Source organism: Heterocephalus glaber, unplaced genomic scaffold (assembly GCF_053883595.1).
Source record: "Heterocephalus glaber isolate CG9 unplaced genomic scaffold, H.glaber_assembly_v1.0 deba00000613, whole genome shotgun sequence".
Taxonomy (NCBI): Eukaryota; Metazoa; Chordata; class Mammalia; order Rodentia; family Bathyergidae; genus Heterocephalus; species Heterocephalus glaber.
In genome coordinates, this window is record NW_028258152.1 from 1,451,244 (window position 1) to 1,469,349 (window position 18,106).

The 18,106-nt window shown below is 47.8% G+C and overlaps 1 long non-coding RNA gene across 3 annotated transcripts in view; it reads right to left on the reverse strand.

The window, feature by feature from the left end:
• Positions 1–18,106, reverse strand: part of LOC106008091 (uncharacterized) — a 94,048-nt gene that overhangs the window by 20,328 nt on the left and 55,614 nt on the right. For 2 of the 3 annotated variants that reach the window (XR_002390725.2, XR_002390724.2), the window contains 2 exons: positions 9,826–10,020; positions 4,736–5,861 (listed from right to left, as the gene is read on the reverse strand). This is a non-coding gene — a long non-coding RNA (uncharacterized LOC106008091). Of the gene's footprint in view, positions 1–4,735; positions 5,862–9,825; positions 10,021–18,106 lie in introns of those variants that run through there. The other variant, XR_015449069.1, reaches the window with a different exon arrangement.

An 18,106-nucleotide genomic window follows, 5' to 3' on the forward strand; every position in this document is an offset into this window, starting at 1 on the left:
TGTAAGTGGAGTAGAAATCAAGTCTGTGTTTCCAAAATAAATCTTTGGAGTTTCGGTGGTCAGCAGGTGCTCACCCAGTGGCACTGTCTTTACACACGAGGGCAGCTCTCCTTCATGGATGGTGAGTTGCTCCCTAACAGCCCTCTTGAGATGCCCCACAGGAAATGGCCAGCAGCCACAGCCCTCATGGCAGACCATTTTCTATCCGTGGAGGCTACCAGCCCTGGGTAAAGATCCTTGGAGTGCGTTACACAGCCAGGCAATGATAAACCAGGGAGCTTGTTACCATGGTTTGTGGAACACGTTCATGGGAAAAATTTAACAAGAAATGGTCTAGTTAAAGACCCTCCATTTCCTGGGGTCCCTTCTGCCTTATGCAAGGCAGTATCTGTGCTGGCACCCGCACTGAGGACACAGGCTTAGGAGGTACCCTGGACCTGAGCCTGAGGTGAGCCGTCAGGACTTCGACAACGCTTAGAGATGGCCTAAATGTGTTGTGCATAAAGAGATGAGCACGAGTCTTTTGGGGGAGCAGAAGCAGAGGGTTTTGGTTTCTAGCTAGATGTCCCCCAAAAGCCTCATTACTCCTAGGTTGGCCTTTCGAAGTGTGATAGGGTTACGAGGTTTACAGCCAACCCGCTGAGAGGAAGTGGGCCTGGGAAGAGGCAGCTCCCTGGGGTGTGACCCGGAAGGGTTCCTCTCCCTCCCCTGCCCCCACTTCCCTCTCTGCCCCTGGCCGCCATGCTGTGAGCAGTTCCACCATAGACCTCTTCCACTGCCCTGTCTTGCAGCAGCCTGGGCTGGCTCCCCGGGTGGTACACGAGCTGCCTGTTACAAATACACTTTCTATTCCAGCATGTTCTCATGGCAGTTAGTATTAGAGAACAAGTCCTTGAAAGATGCTGTCATATTGCTCTAATATCAACCCAAAATTTGTGTACAGAGTAGACAGTACAGATCCTGTGTTCTGAAAACAATAGATACTCATCGAAAAAGAGGTTTTTTCCTCTACCTATGTAATTTAACAGAGCACAAACAGAAATAAAACCAGTTACTTCAGGCGGACTCTAAAGTTGTTCCTGATGTTCCTGAACACCACCTCTCCTTAACATCTGTAGTAGTTACCTTCCCATCACTGGGTCAAAATAGCTGACACTCAAAACTTAAATTAAATTTGGCTCATGGTTCAGGGGATTTAGGCTGGTTCCAAGAAGCTCTCATTCCATGGCACCCAGGGATCAGAGCGCAAGGGAGGAGGCGGGAGGGAGATATACTCTCCAAAGTTTACCCCCAGTGGCTCACTTCTTCCAATCAAGCCCCACTCCCTAACAGCACATTTAAGTGTAAACTCATGAGTACCGTGCCCCCATGATCCAAACACCTTTTAAAAGTTCCACCTTTGAACACATGAGGCTTTTGGGGACAGTCTACATTTAAACTACAACAGTATCTCTTTATACACCACGATGGCTCTCCTCATCTTTTATTGCCACCGGCTAGGGTCAGGTCGTTGTCATCAATTAGTTTACTGTAAGACATTGTCTACTCCTGTTTCTTAGCCACCATATTCCTGCCACCATGACTGGTCTACAAAATGGTGATGGCCAGGTCGCTTGCTTATGGAAATTCCTTGATGCTGTCTTGCTCCTTTCAGAATAAAGTTGAAGCCCTTTCTTAGCTTGCACATCTCCCCTGCTCTGGGACCTGCCTACTTCTCCAAGCCTCCTCTCCAGGCATCCTCCACACGTGTTGCCCAGATTCCCAGAATCAGCCCGTCTTATTACTTTTCTCGTTACTGAGACAAAACACCCAACACTCACATGTTAAAGGAGGAAAGGTTTATTTCAGCTCAGTTTTCAGAGATTTCAGTCCAAAGTTGGCTGGTTCCAAGGCAGGGTGATATGGCAGAAGGGTGTCATAGAGGAGAAACAGTCTATGGCAGGGCGGGCAGGAAGCAGCACGCAGTAGGCAGCAAGCTTTCCTTTCCCTTTTATCCCATCTAGGCTACAGCCTTCTAGGTGGTGCTACCCATACCAATACTTCCATTATACACTCCCAGATCTATGATAAACTAATTTCATTATAATTCACTCTTAATCCTAGTAGCATACACCCTAATCTAGCATCACACACCTATGATCCAGCCACTTCCCTAAAGCCCACCTATGTTAGCATGAGGCTTTGGGGGGGACTTCACTGAAGAACAAACTGCGGCTGGGGAATGGGGTAAGGAGAGGAATGTTCTAGAAAGGCACACTTGTCTATTTCCCTACCCTTTTCCATGAAAATTTCTAGTAACCACAATCATATCCGATATTGGGTGAAAGCCACCACAAGAATGGGAAGAAGAGTAGAGTAGGGAGGAAAATAAACATTTTTTTTTTGAGTCTCACTATGTATTTCAGGCTGGCCTTGAACTCACTATGTAGCCTAGGCTGGCCTCAAACTTGAGGCAATCCTCCTGCCTCAGCCTCCCAAGCAATAGGATTACAGGCCTGCACCACCATGCCAGGGGTCTTTTTTCAAAACAAATTTTGGCCTTACTGAATTATTTTTTAATTTTTCAGTATCAGTGATTTTTATGTATGTTTTAGATTTTACTTTTTTTTTTAGCTTCTTGAGGTAGAAGTCTAGTTTAGATCTTTGCTTCCATATCTTTTTGTTCTTTTCTTTTTTAAAAATTTTTTTATTTTTGTGAGAGTGAGATAGGAGAAATAAAACTCCCAACATGCTAACTGTCCTGCTAGCTGTCCCAACCTACTAGCTATGCCCCGAAATGGAAAAATGAATTCCAAAGGACAAAGAAGTTTAAGAGTAATGTCTTAGTTACTTTTCTCATTGGTAAGACAAAATACCCAACTCCCAAACTTAAAAGGGGAAAGACTTATTTAGCTATAGTTTGTAGAGGCTTCAGTCTATAATTGACTGGCTCCAAGGCAGGGTGGCACATGGCAGAGTGGCAACAGTTCATGGCAGACAAAGGTGGCAAGGCAACCTGGAAAATAACATTTTTAATAGAACCACTGGAAACACAAGTCTCACAAATGAGCTCATGGAGAATCTCTTCAAGTTGACGGAAGTACAGTTGAATATATAAATAATCTTAATTTTTTTTTTTGGTACTGGGGATCGAACTGAGGACCTTGTGCATTCAAGGCAGGCTCACTGCTACTGAGCTAATCCCCAGCCCTAGTCTCAATATTTTTATACTTCCTGTACATATGTGCAAACCATAGCTGTGGATGTTTCTCTCCACATTTTTCCCTGAGACCCATTCTCTGCCCTGCCCTGTGTCCTGTGAGACTGACATCTATGGGCACATGGCTGAAGCTCCTTATCTGCTGGGTGTATTTGGGTCAGACTCATGGAAGGCATCACTGGAAAATCTGAGAAGAGGAGGAGAAAATGGCAGTACTCATTCTCTGTTTCCCTCTTTGTCTCTCTGGCTTCTGATGAGGTTCACAGTCCCTATTATTAACAGAATGGCCAGTTACAAACAGGAGGAAGGTGTTCACACTTACTTGAAGAATATGGTCTTGGCTGGGCTTGGTGGCACACATCTGAAATCCCAGCACTCGGAGGCTGAGGCAGGATGATTACCAGGAGTTGAATGCCAGCCTTTCTCAAAGAGATGGGGGAGGGTGCTACACGGTTCATTAAGTGGTCTTTCTAAATATCATTGTTACAGAAATGGAGAAAGACAGAGAAATGCCTGGTGTTGTGGTTCCTGTAAGTAGATGGTGCAAATGGAACTTTCTCCACCCACAGCAGCTCTGTGTCGGGTTCCTTCCTCGTCCTTCACCTAACAAATCTGTATAGTTCCCATGTCACTCGAGGAGGCACAATGAACTGGAATCATGATGGCTTCCACGGGCCATCTCCATTCTTCTACCCAGTAGCCAAGGCCAAATGTTCCAGCCAAGGGCCAGAGGGCTGTCAATCCTTCTTTGACGCCGGTCAGGACTGCACTCAGAGCTTCTGGATCTGAAGGAAAAGGCCGTCCATTCCAGGAAAGTTACCAATACAGATCAATAGCTCTAGGCTGCAGAATGCCCCAGCGGCGAAGCTCTACACAGGGGTCAGATAGTGCCAAGCACTCCGCTCTGGTTGCCTAATTTAATCTTCTTTAAAAAAATCCTTGAGGGGGCCGGGGATTTAGCTCAGGGGTTTCGCCTCCTGCTGCACAAGCTCAAGGACCCGAGTTCGATCCCCGGTACAAAAAAAAAAAAAAAATCCTTGAGGTAGTGAGCATTAAGTCCCTCGTTTGATAGATAAGAAAACTGATTACTGAGAAGTTGCGAAATACGCCCAAGGTTACGTGAGCTCCTGATTGCCAAGGCAGGGTTCAGACCCACAGACGCCAGACTGTCCCACTGTGAGAAGTCAGACAGGCCTGTCTTCTTCAATCCCAAACCTCCTCCACTCAAAATCAAGGGGCCAGATGAAATCATTTCCAAATTCGCCGCGGAACGCTGAGTTACCTCTACTTACCAGCAGATGGCGCGCGGGCAGCTGTGCACTCAGGCGGCCCGGGCTCTGGGGCGCAGACCTGCCCCCCTCACCCCTGCCTGGCTGTGGCGTGGGAATGAAATGGGAACTTGTTCCCAGTAGCAATTGGTGCAAAGCCGCACAGCTTCCACGTGGCAGGGCCCAGAGTTTAACCGGTTGCTCTGACCGCTATGGGCACGCTATTTCCGCCAGGCGGCTGTCGTTGCTACTTGCTTGATGGGAGCCCCGCAGCTCCTTCCCTGCAGGCGGCTCAGTAGGCGCGCGCCATAGCGGGGCGGGGGAGCTCCCCAGGAAAAGGCAGAACACCCAGGCCCACCGTGGCTCCCCACGCACAGCCCGCATTTGTGCGCGGGAAAACAAAATAAACTGAACTGGCCTTGCCAAGATGGCTGCGACAGAAGCACAGCCAGGGGCGGCTCCGCAGCTCTCTGCAAGATTAAAAAAATAGACGTCATCTTCGGGGAGAGTGGGCAGCAGGTCGGGATGGTCGGTGCACCCTCGGGCCCTGAAGATTGGAGCCAAGAGAAGGCACCGTGCGTCTGCTCCTCCTTGGGGTGCATAAGGGACACTCCGGTGCCATCCATGGCCTCGCCTCCCGTGCTCTGAGACAAGACCGAGAGTGGACATGGAGCGCCGAGGCCTGTGGTCTCGGGAAGCAAAGGGAGGGTGCAGAGGACTCTCTGGGCTTGGTGCTCTGCCAAGCATTACCGGTGCACGCGGTAACTAACAAAACGCAGCGACCTCCAGACAGCAAACGCCTCCCAGGAAAGCAGGTGGGCTGCAAGGAGGTGAACAGAATTATCTCCTGAAGGTGCAAGGCTGCTGAATTCCAAAGTCACCCTTACTCTACTCCTACCACATTATGGGCTCATCCTCCTCTCCAGGGCCTGGAAATGTCTGGGAGGAGCTCTGGTCCTCGGGAGCAGAGTGACGGATAACTTCAGTCTTTGGGAAAAGTCCTAGCAATGTTTGCCAGAGAGAGGAAAATGGTGCAGTTCCCCATGCCCACTTACAACTGATTTCAGTCTCTGAAATATTTTTTTCTTAAACAATGAAAATTAAATGATTTATCTAGAAGGCCAGTGTGGTTTTAAAGATGGGTCTCCAAGAGCAAAAAGTTTATCCACAACCCTCTTTCCCCCAGCCAGGTCACCCAAACACTCTGGGAGGTAAAAATCAGCTTTGAATCCAGCGTCAACGTGCTTCTGGGAGCAATTAGCTCAGGTTTGCATACGTGTTGGGAGCTGACAGGACTTCCATGTTGCATCCCATTGTGTGAAGAAATCTACTTCTATGAGCTCTAGGTCGATGGCCGTGGCTCTCCACGTTTATGAGCTTGGAGTCTTGTCAGGCTGAAGAAATAAAGTCATACGTGTGTCTCCGTGGGTCCCACCATCTTCCCTGGGACTCACAGTTCTTCTCAGGAAACATCAGCCCTCACGAGCAAGAGAACAAAGCCAGCCAGTGTATGAGCTAGAGGGGAACCAGGGCCCCATCTGGTGGCCATTTACTACACTTGATCTTAGCCAAAAGGCCGAGAAGCGACGGTGGCCATTTACTATAAATCCCGTGTGGGCCACAAAGCATGCGCACAAAGGAGCCTGGCCCTTTGATGGGTAGGGAAAGCTTCCCGACTTCCATAGCATGGCAGGCTTCTTTTTTATTGTTGTCCCTATGTAAAGTACTCGACCCCAAGTTTGCTTTGTTTTTTCAGTGCTGGGAATGGAAGCCAGGGCTCCGTGCGCTCCGCTCAGCCCCATCCCATGTTTAAAGCCCGCATTCTAACCACAAAGCCCAGAGAGGGGGCTGCCCTCTGAGGCCTTTCACAGCATCATGAGGAAAATGAGTCCCTTGGGTGATCATGCCTCACTCTCTGGTTTGTGAGGGTTCTTGAAAGGCAAACATATCCAAGAAATCCTGATTTTTCCTCCCCTGTGGATGATCTGCAGTAAAATAGAAAGGGTCTAAAGAGCCTACTAGGTTTCGCTTCTCATTTACAACTCGCTTCGCTGACTGAGGGCCATTTTTCCAGACTTGCCCTTCCCCAAGTCCACCTCGGGCTTTGGGTTCTCTGACCACGAACTGGCCTTTGTCCTCTTTGGCAGATGGCAGTGACTAAAGGGACCTCGACTTGGCGCTGTTTGGATCAATATCTGCAGAGCAAGGCCGTCCCTGAGCAAACCTCCCAAGCAAGTGGGCGCAAACCTGCCAGGCCAGCTGCGGGGTCCTGCCCTGTGCCCACTTCACCCCCTAGCCCAGGAGAGGCCCATCTCGAGCAAAGCATGGCATTTGTCTCTCAATTTGGGGAAGTCCTGCTTGCTAAGATAAAGTGCTGCCACTTTGACAGGGCTCTGTGAAACCTGCATGAGCTGAAGGATAGAATTTCCAGCAGTGTTGCTTAGAGGGGGGACAAGTTGGGACAGGTGGCCAGGGGAGCTTCCCTGGCATCTCCATCTGGACAGTCCCTGCTTCGCACATGAGGAGGCCGGCCCCACGGAAAGGATCACCAGAGCCCTGAGCTCTGCACCCCACAGGCGAACACCCATCTTCCTCCCTGAGGCAGAGCCCCTGTGCCCGTGAGCCCCCGCCTCCTACCTCCTTCTCCCACTGTGGCTGGTAGACCTGTGTTCTGACTTGCCTGTTCTGAAATAAATAGCCGGGCACTTCTCAGAAACGGGTACTTCACGTTAATGAACAGGAAGAAGAGGAAACAGGAAGCATCTCAGAAGCGTTTACCTCCTGGGTCTGGAGTAACGAGTTAGGGGTGACCAGGCCGTTATGCGGGGAGGGAGTGGGGTGCTGCAGGGCAGCAAAAGGGTTGCTGAGCCCAGGTGGGCTTGTTTCTCCTTGTTGGGGACTGGAAGAGGAAGGAAGGAGGGTGACTCCTTATTGCTCATGCGTGGACACTATAGGTAGCACCATCAGGGCCACCAATGCACCCCATCTGAAAAGGTCAAAGGGTGGGCCAACTGCTTGGTTCACTGCTTCAAGAGGCCAAAGGAACCCGGCTCGAGTGAACGAGAGAGAAAGAAAATAATAATAGTCAGGGTTCCACAGTGTCACTGTGCTCTTTGTAACTAGAATATCCCCGAAAGACCAAGAGTGGCATCCTCATGGGCCTTTGCTGCTCGAGCCCCGTGCTAGGTTTGGGATCCCGAATGTCCCCAGAGGCCCATTGTGGAAGGCTTGGAACCCAGCAAGTGGCGTTACTGGGAAGTAGTGGAGCCTGTGGAAGGTGGAAGGTAGGGCCTACTGGGAGGAAGGCAGGACGTTGGGTGTGTCCTTGCAGGTGATGCCGGGACTCCAGCTCCTTCCTGTCTCTCAGTGCTTCCTGGTCACCAGGAAGCGAACAGCCCTCCTCCACCACGTGCTCCTGCCTGTGCCACCACAGACCCAAAAGTGGCAACGCCAAGTGACTATGAACTGAAACCTCTGAAACCATGAGCTTTTCCAGCTTAGAAGCTGATAAGTTCAGACATTTTGTCATAGTGACACAAACCTGACCAACACCATTCCCTCCTGGAATACAGAAGCCACAGCCACAGACTGCTCAAAATGGGGCTGAGGGGATCAGAAGAAGAAAACTCCTGCACCCTGAGCCACAGCATGACCTGGAGGTGGCTCCAGACCCCTCTCACTGTCAGTGGGTAATGGCCCTGAGATCTCAGGGGAAAGAAACCCCAGGTTTCTGATCTCCTGATTTCTCCTATTTCAAGAACACCCCATTAGCCATAGTTGTGGGAGGAAAAGATTTGACAGAAAAATTATTAAGTGTTAGTACCAAGGCACTACCTTGAGAGCCGAGATACAGCAATGAGAAGCCAGGAGAACCAGAGCATGATGGGTTAACTGTGTCACAAAAAATGTATGTTGGCTTCTCACTGGCTTAGCACCTTAGAGTGCAGCTTTGTTTGGATGCAGAATGATCACAGAGGTAATCAAGCTGGAATGATGCCATTAGGTAGGCCCTAATCAGGCAGACTGAAGTAAAGAGGGGAAGTGGACACGGAGACCGAGAAACCCAGGCGAACATGAAGACGAGCCTCTTTAAGCCAAGGCAAGAGGCCTGGAAGATCCAACCCCCAGAGGGAATGAGTCCTGTAGACTTGCATTTCCCTTTGGGACTTCCAGCCTCCAGAACTGGGAGACAGCAGCTCCTGCTGTTTAAGGTGCTCAGCCGGTGGCTATTTTGTTACGTGAACCCTAGCAGACTGGTACACAGGGGCTGTTGTGTCTTTGTGTAGGTGAGCTGGGTAGTTAGAAGTTTTCCCAGACACATTCTGGGATCCCCTCTGGCCTGACACTCTCTGACTTTCTGGCCTGGCCTATGGTCCCATCAGGATAAGGGGGACACTGGGCCCCTCAGAACCTTAAAAATTCGATGGGTGAGGACTCTGCTTTGCACAACACATCACAGATCACCACGTTCCAAGGACACTATTTTGGAGAGCAGCTGGGGCCAGAGACAGGCTGGGAATTTCCGCCAAGTTCTGATATGTGTAAAATAGGGTATAGCTAGAATTTGAATCACAATTTGAACATAAATCAGTAAATAGGTCAGAGAGCACTTCTGTCTTTCCCAGAAGCCTTGATCTTCCTCCAGCCCTGCCTGCCTTCAAGTTCAGGCCATGTTGCTCCTGTGTGTTATTACGGGATGGCAGTAATAAGGGGCCCATGCCTTTGAACCCACCTTCTTAACCACATTCTCTCTTCCCGCCTCTCTCCCACAGCCTCCACCATCAGTTTTGCTGGGTTTTGCATGGGAACGGACATGTGCCGGGTGTACCCCGAGTGTGTTTGGATTGCAGGTGTGGGCTTGTCGCTTGAGGAGGTGCAGGAGGGGTGTGTCAAGGGTAGAAGCCAGGGTTGGCTCGTGGGAGCAAGCTGGGAACGTCTCAGAGGGTCTGAGCATTCTTGAGGTGTCTTCTCCTCTCAGTACTCGTGTCTTTTCCTTTGCAAGACATGTAGGAAGCAGGCAGCCTCTGTGGAAGTCAGGCTGGAGACTCCACAGGTCCATTAAATTGCTTGCAGTGATATTTGGGCCCAGAGGTTGGCGGGACCCTTCCAGGAAAGGGCCTCACTACCTTGTCCCAAGCCTCCTTCTCCTCCAGGGTCCCCCCGTTGCGTGACTCTGCTCACTGCACAGCAAGGACCTCAGAAAAGAGACCCTGTGCACAGACAAGGCCACTCTGAGACTGGCCCGATGTGACTTTTGGTCTTGGTGTGTGAGCCAGGAAGGACCCCACCTGCCGGGGAAGGGCGGGGAAGGGGCAGGGGCCAGGGCAGGCTAGGCTCCCTCCGTGCTGAGTGACTAACCTGAGGGTGATGTAATGAGTACTCTGCAGACTCCCAGCTGCTGTAATTCCGTGTGAATAATTCTGATAGTGGCCTTTACTCAGCAAGGGCAGGATCCAGATAAGCAGATTGCTAGGGCCTTCTTGTCAGCTTGTGTTAGCAGCGCGTCGATTGCCGTCTGACATGATGTAACACAGCTCTGTGTCCCCATCGGGCCTGCTGGGCCGGGAGAAATGATGAAGCAAGAACCAGTCTGGACGGGAGAGGCAGCATGAGGGTCCCAAGGCGGCCCCTCCCCTCCTCCCTGTGGGGGCACCAGGCACCCGCCATTACTGCAGGCCAGGAGCGAGGTCAGGCAGACAAGGCCTCAGTCCCAGGGGCAGTGTCCACGCTTTCCTTTCTTGCGAGGAAAGAGGCTGTGTGCCGGGGAGAAAGGAGGTCATGACGAGACGGCACGCTTGGTTTATTTGCACATCGCAGAGCCCAAATTCTGACCCTGTCAAGCGCCCTGAGTCCATAGAGAACGAAGTTTTATGTTACCTTCCTGCTGTCTCTCTCCCTTCTCTGCTAGGAGCACTTCCAAGTGGTCTGCGGGGAGCCTTGGGGAGCCAGTCCTCCCTGTGGTCCCAGCCCCTGGGTTTGGGGGACCTCACTCACGCTTCTGGCTCCTCGCCCAGGCCCGGCTGACCCGAGTGCTGCCCACCCAGGCAGAGCCACTGTTTGGGGCCCGGGTCAGCCAGGGGCACTCCTGGGAGTTTTTCACAGTCTCTGGGAAAGAATGGCTTTATTTCTGCCGGAGTTGCTAAACTAGTAGGATCAATTTCGAATGGCCAGCGAGCACCTCCATCAACTTAAGAGGCTGACCAGGAATAAAGGGACAGGAAACAGGGGAAGCAGAGCTGAGGATGGAGAGAGGGACACACACGTGCACACACGCACAGAGCCAGGAAAGGAGAGCGGGGGGGGGGGGACAGAGACAGAGGGAGATGCTGACGGACTTCTAGCATCCACTCAAGTGTCTAGATTCTGCTCTGATTCCTTATTTTTCAGTCACATCTTCTCAAATGACAGTGGCGACCAACATAGGAGGCCTGCTAGCCACGGGGGCCGGCACACAGCACCCGCTGAGGTCTGTCCAACGCACTGCTGTGCTCCGCTTTTAGGGCCTGTCACCTGTCACCGAGGGACAGTGGCTCCGTATCTGTGCTGCCAGTGTCCTCACGAGGCCGCTCTTCATTTCTCTCTACCTCTCTTTCTCCCCCCCATACTCTATTTTCTTCCTCTTCTTCTCTCCTTCCTCTCTCTTAACTTCACCTTTCAAAAGATGTTTTACATCTTGTTTTCGTCAGAAAGCAAGCAAGTGCTCAGAAAATGATGGGGTGCAAGGACCAGGAGCAGAGGAAGGGGCTCCTACTGGCTGATTGTGGGGTAACTGGAGCATCAAACAAGGGGGAGTGAATTACAGGCCATTAAAAACAGAAATCTATTGGTCCATACCAGTAATAAATAGACACCTGAATGAACAAAGCAGCAAGCAAGCAAACAGAGAGAGAAGAAAGGGCTTTTACTGAGAGCGGGCTGTTGAGCACCAAAAACAAATGTGTAGGAAATCACTGTTGAAAATGAAAGTTTTTACTGGCCATGGTGGCTTGCACCTGTCAGCCCACCATTCTGGGAGGCTGACACAAGAGGCTCACGAGTTCCAGCCCGGCCAGGATAACTTAATAACTTAGTGACTTAACGATACCGTCTCCACATAAAAATAAAAAGGGCTCAGGATGTAAGTCAGTGTGAAGACTCTAGGTTGAACCCCCAGTACCAAAAGAAGTTTATTTTTCATGTTGAAAGATCATTTTAAAGTCATCACAGTTACGATTTGACAGCAATTACATGGAATCTGTCAATCATTTTATTGTATTTATTTTTAATCATCTTAGAAAGTATGGACATTTTAACAATATTATTTCTTCTAAAGCATGAACAGAGGATGTCTTTCCATTGTGTCTTGTTTAACTTCTTTCAGCAATGTTTTATAGTTTTTAGTCTACATGCATTTTATCTTCTTGGTTAAATCTATTTGTAAGTGTATTTTTAAAAATTCTATTATAAATATGTTTTTCTTTTTTCTTTCTTTTTTGTTTTTTCTTTTTTTTGGTGCCAGGGATCGAACTCAGGACCTTCCGCTTGCAAGGCAGGCGGAGGAACCACTGAGCTGAATCCCTAGCCCTAAATGCGTTTTTCTTAATTTTCTTTTGGGAATGTTCATTGTGTAGAAATGCAACTGATTTTTATGAGCTGATTTTGTCTCCAGCAACTTTACTTGATTCATTTCCTAGTCATACCAGTTTTTTGAGTGTGCATTGGGAATCTTTATGAATGTTTTATTTTTTAAAAAGGAACTTCATTCTTTATTTTATTTCATTTCAGTACTAAGGATTGAACCCAGAACCTTGTACATGTTGGACAAGCTACTCTACCACTGAGCTACACTCTCAGCCCTTTAAAAAAATTTTTTAAAAAAAATTTTGAGACAGGGTCTTGCCAAGTAGCCCAGACTGGCCTTGAGCTTGGAACTCTGCTGCCTCACTATCTTAGTAGCTGGGAATTACAGGTGTGTATCAAGAGGGAATTTTATTCTTTATGAATATTGGTGTTATAGGAGTAGAGAAGAATTGTGGAAACATTTCAGAATGAAGGAACACTGAATGCTCCACCTCACCCTAGCCCGAGTCCTACATGGGAGGGGAAAGTGTTATAAAGAAGAGTGTTTTGGAGACCTTTAGCTACACTGGAGGACAGATCGGAGAGTAGGTGAAAGGATGATGTCACTGTTTAATTTTAATGAAACAGAGCTCTGATGTGGTTATGCAAGGGAATAGCATCATTCCTAGGAAATCTACATTAAAGTAGGGGTAAGGGTTTTGGTATTTAGATGCTTCTCAATTTAGATGGGGTTACTTATAAACCCACCATATATTATAAACCCACCATAAATTGAAAATTAAGTCAAAATGCAACCACTACACCTAACCTACTGGTGCCCAACACCACGAGAGGGGATCGTAAGGTATGTCACTGGCCTAGGAAAGATCAAAATTCCAAATTTCTACTGACTGCATATACTGCTCTTGCACCATCAAAAGTCAAAAAATGGCAAGTTGAACCATCATAAAAGGGGGACTGTCTATACAAACTTAACCTCACATAGCTCAGAAAAGAGAGGAGAGCAAGAGAGAGACAACGAGAGAGACAGAGGGAGATGGAAAGAGGGAGACAATGAAACAAATAATAAAACAGGGCAAAAAGGAACCAGGCAAGGATCAAGGCACATGCCTGTAGTCCCAGCACTTCGGAGGCTGAGGCAGGAGTATTGCAAATTAAAGGCCAGCCTAGGCTGCTGCATAGTAAGACCTTATCTCAAAAAAAAAAAAAAAAAAAAAAGTGGTGTAAAATGTAGGTCTGGTAAAGTGTGTGGGTGGTGAGCTCTGCATTCTTCTTTTTCTCCTCTGCAGGTCGCTGATGGGTTCAGGGGCAGGGCTGCTTCACTGGCCTGGTGACAATGGCTCCCACCAGCCACACGCTCTGCTGGCTGACCCCGCCTGCCCCACCAGGCCCTGCTGGAACTATAAGGGCAGCACATGAGACTTCTTTCCACATGGATTGGTAGTTTCATCAAGAGGAATTTAATCCTTCCAAATCAGGAGGGTTACATTGGACAAGCCGTTAGAACTGTTAATTAAAATGTTGTGTCCCATTGCTATTATTCACTGTTTATAAGAAATCTCCCAGAGCCCAGTATGTGCCCCTGCGCCTTGTTAACCCAGGTGAAATCCAAGTCCTGGATGTCACCCCCATTCCTGCCTTGGCCTGAGGTTCCCTCCAAAGGTGGGGACAGAGGCTTAAGAAGAGAGGCATTGTAAAGAAGAGAGGCACTATAAAAACACACCCCAAATTAAGAGGAGATCGAATATTTTGGACTGAATATTTCTGAAGCTCTACCATGTGCAAGGTAACTTTAGCAGAGAAGAATGAGATACACTCATGGTCCTCCAGCTGCCTACCATCTAAAGTGAGGAGGAAAGAAAACAGACAGTGTTTTGATAATCTTATCTTAGTTCTCTGCCTGAGAAATACTGTCAGGTAGTGGACACTGATTCCCCACTGGCAGGACGACAAGGACTAAATGTTCAGAAAAGAAAGGATCCCTTTGGGCAGGGCAAACAAGACTCCACTGAAGGAAGAGGTAAGGCTGGGACTGAATCACGGGTAAGACTATAGTTTGGATGTGAAATGTCCCCCAAAGGCCTATGTGTTGAAGGCTTGGTCCCCAGCCTGAGGCACTACTTTGGGAAATGGTGGAACCTTTAGGAAGTGGGTGCCGCTGGAAGGAAGGTAGGTCACTGACAGTGTGCCCTTGAAGGGATGTGGGGACCTGCCCCTTCCTGTCTGCCATTGTGCTTCCCAGCCATCATGAGATGATGAGGTCTCTTCTGCCATGTGTTCCCACCATAAGGTGCTACCACATGCCCAAATGACTGTGGACTAAGCCCCCTGAAACCATGAAGCAAAATAAATTTCCTCTTTTATAAGTCATTCTTTTTGGAATTTTGCCATAGAATGGACAGCTGACTAACACAGATAGGATTTATGGATAGGGGAAGAGAGGTTTCCAAAAATAGAGAACCTCATCAACATGGGGGACTTACCCTCAGGCCTGTTTGAAGTACAGTCAGTGGACTAGTGTGTCCAGAGTTGAGGGTTTAGAAGAATTAGAAGTACATTTCTATGAGTACATTGGCAATGAGTAGTCCAGACCTCTGCATATCTGTAGCTTTGGGCTTTGTGAGTGACGGAAGATCAGACCCGCCCCCCTCCAACTGGTTCTGGGGATTGAACCCAGGGCCTCATGTACCCCAAGCCCATGTTCTACCACTAAGCTACACTCCCAACTCCTGTGGTCCATTATTGAGTACCTATTATCTTAAGGTACTTCTAATTCTTAGAACAAAAAACAAGGGCCGAGGATTTAGCTCAGTGGTTCTGTCACCTGCCTCGCAAGCTCAAGGATCTGAGTTCAATCTCTGGTACCAAAACAAAAAACAAAAAAACAAAAACGAATCCTATGAGGCAGATAAAATCACCTCCACAATGCTAAGAAGAACAACATTTCCCAGGAAGGGAAGTCACTTGCCTAGGGCCAGGCAGGTATAAAGGGGCAAAGCCGGGGGTCACAAGGAGACCTGTAGGGTGTCAGGCAGAGGACACTGAAGGACAGTGTTTCCCCTCCCTGTGCTCGTAGAAGAAGATGAGCCATATGTCTCAGCTGGGGAGTGGCCATAGACACGGAAAGCAAAAGAAAAATGTGAGGAAAACTTGAAGGGAAAACAGACAAGACCAGTGGGCAACTAAATTTGGGAGGTGACTGGAAAAGAAGAATGAAGTAAGGCTTCACTTTGGTCTTTAAGCAAGATGTTACTGTTACTACTGTGGAGAGACAATAAAATGATCTCCACGGTGTCCCTTCACGTTCAATAGCAGTCCAGTCCAGTGTGAAATGTTGTACATATACATGAATATGTGTATTATGGGAAGGAATTTGGTAAATGCCATAAAAACAATGCACACGGAGCCAGAGAAGATTAGGAGGAGAGAAAAACCTGAGTAGTAATAAAGGGAAGCGTTCACTAAAGAGAAAATACTGGATATGGACTTTAAAAAAAGGAACACAGGCCAGGGATTTAGCTCAGTGGTTCTGGTGCCTGCCTCGCAAGCACAAGGTCCCAAGTTCGATACCTGGTACCAAAAAAAAAAAAAAAAAGGGAACACAGTTCAGTGGCAGGAGGAAGGTGAGGAGGCCCGTCTAGTCCAGGCCTCTCTGCCTTGACACTACTGACATTTTGGCTGGGTCATTCTTGGCCTGGGGGGCTGTCCTGTGCATTCTAAAAGGTTCAGCTGCATCGCTGGCTTCTACCAGCTAGATAGTGCTCCCAGCTGTGACAGACAAAATGGCCCAGACATTGCTAAATTTTCCCTGGAGGGCAGCCCGGGTTGAGAAGCCCTGTTCCCATCTGACAGACGATGTGAAAAAGGGAGTGTGTTTGGAGAATAAAGAGGCATCTGTACCCGCCTGTCTGAAAACGTGTTTCTTGGAACACTGGCATCTTGTGAGATAGCTGATGGACCCTTAAGCAAGATTCATGGTCAAACAGCACTGAGAAATACCACATACTTTCCCTCTCAATGGAAGGTTCACAATGCATGTAAGAAGGGTAAAGGCTTTGAGAGATTATACAAAAGAGCTTTTTGACTTTGGTTCAGTTTTAATTATCACAGAATATTTTTTAAATTGAGAAACAGTACTCACTTCCTACAGGGCACGACTGTGTTGCACAACACAGCGTGGAAAAGGATGGTGTACATGACAGAGTCAGCGGGTGTGTGAAGGGTTTAACGCTGGAAAAGCACAGAGACGTTCCAGAAACAGGTTCAAAGGGCTTGAAACTAAGCTAACAAGTCTGAATTTAATTTAATCAATAATAGGGAGGTAACTATCAGGTGTATAATTAAAACTCTGCTTCAGTTATTCATTCAACATACATTAAGCAATGTTAGCCTAATGGCAACAAGCCAAATAGATTAGAAGATGCAGAAACCGGAATAGAACATGTTGTTATTGCAAAATGGATGACTTCAGAGGGTAGGGATACGTACATGAAAAAAATACTACAGAGATTAACAGAACATCAGGTCTGATTTATTGAAGGGCAGAACAAGAAAAGCAGTCAATGGTGACTATAAATTTTTAGGCTAAAGTTATTCTTGGTAACTTTATTTATTTATTTATTTTAAAAATTCTTTTATTGGTATGTTTTAGGTATACAACACATTTACATTTCTCACTGGGAACTTGCACCTTTACATGATGCATCTTGGTTCATATTTTTTCCCCATTCCTAGCCCTCCCTTCACCCCCTCCACCCTTTCCTATTTACAAAGACTTTTTTCCATTTTTCTATTACTTTCTCATATTAATTGAAAATCCATTGCCTGTGTTCTCGCTGTTATTAACCAGATGCAGAAAGAAAACATCAGGAAATTCTACAAAGGCAAGAAGTACAAGCCAGCCCATGAAGACGTGAGCCATGAGCTGCCGGCTCAACAAGCACAAGGAGAAGCTGAAGACCAAGAAGCAGCAGCGGAAGGAGCAGCTGTACCCTTTGTGCAAGTTCGCGGTCAAGGCCTAAGCTGTGAAGCAGCGACAATAAAACGTGCACTCTGACAAAAAAAAAAAATTCTTGGTAACTTTAACAGAGAGAGAACAGTCAGGAAAAGCAGGAGATTTGTGGAGAAATTAACCAGTTCGGACACGCTGAGGTGGAGATACTGGTAGGACATCCAAGGGGTAGCTGGAATGATGAGTCAAGAATAAAGTGGAACTGTAAATAAATTTGGGGGTGTTATGTTTCTTAAGATAATGTCATAAGCTGTGAATGTGAAATGCCAAGGGGGAAGAGTTGGAGGAAAGGAAAGAAGGCAGCTCAGAGCAGAGCCCTGGAGAGCATCCACACAGAGACAGTGGAAGAAGAAAGACGACGTGGGAAGGTGGAGGTAGCATCATTACCGAAGTAGAAGATCCAAGTTAAAGTAATGTCACAGAATCCACTGAGGGAGAGAAGGTCAAGGAGGAGGGGTCATGTGTTACCAGAGAGGCCGACAAAGATGAACTCTGGGAAAAAGCTGCTGGATTTAGGGTGCAGGTCAAAGGAGGCTTTTGATGGGCACAGAAACTGAACTGCAAGGAATGAATGGGTGGTGAGGAAGTCGAGACAATAAATACAGATTTTTAGAAAGATGACCATCACCGCTTCGAAGACAGTAGCAAGAGAAAGCAACAGGATTGAAGGAAGAATTGTTTGTTCATACGATTTTGGATGAAGAGATTTGAACACATTTACTGACAAAAGATAAGAAAACCAAATACTAAGAAAGTTAGGAAAGAGGAGTGAGGTTTAATAGGTCAAGACTTGGGAGAACTCAAGTTAGGAAAGATCAAGGATAGAGATTCTTTTTTCTTTTTTTTTGGTACCGGGGATTGAACTCAGAACCTTGTGCTTTCGAGGCAGCCACAGTGCCACTGAGCTAAATCCCCAGCCCAAGGATAGAGACTCTTTAATGAAAGAGAAAGGATATGTCTTCCTCTGAGTCAGGAGTAAAGGAGGAGAAGATAGAAAAGGAAATAAAGTCTCCAGGTAGAGGCTTCCGCAAATTCAGACCCTTATAAACTCAGAGATGTAGGTCACCA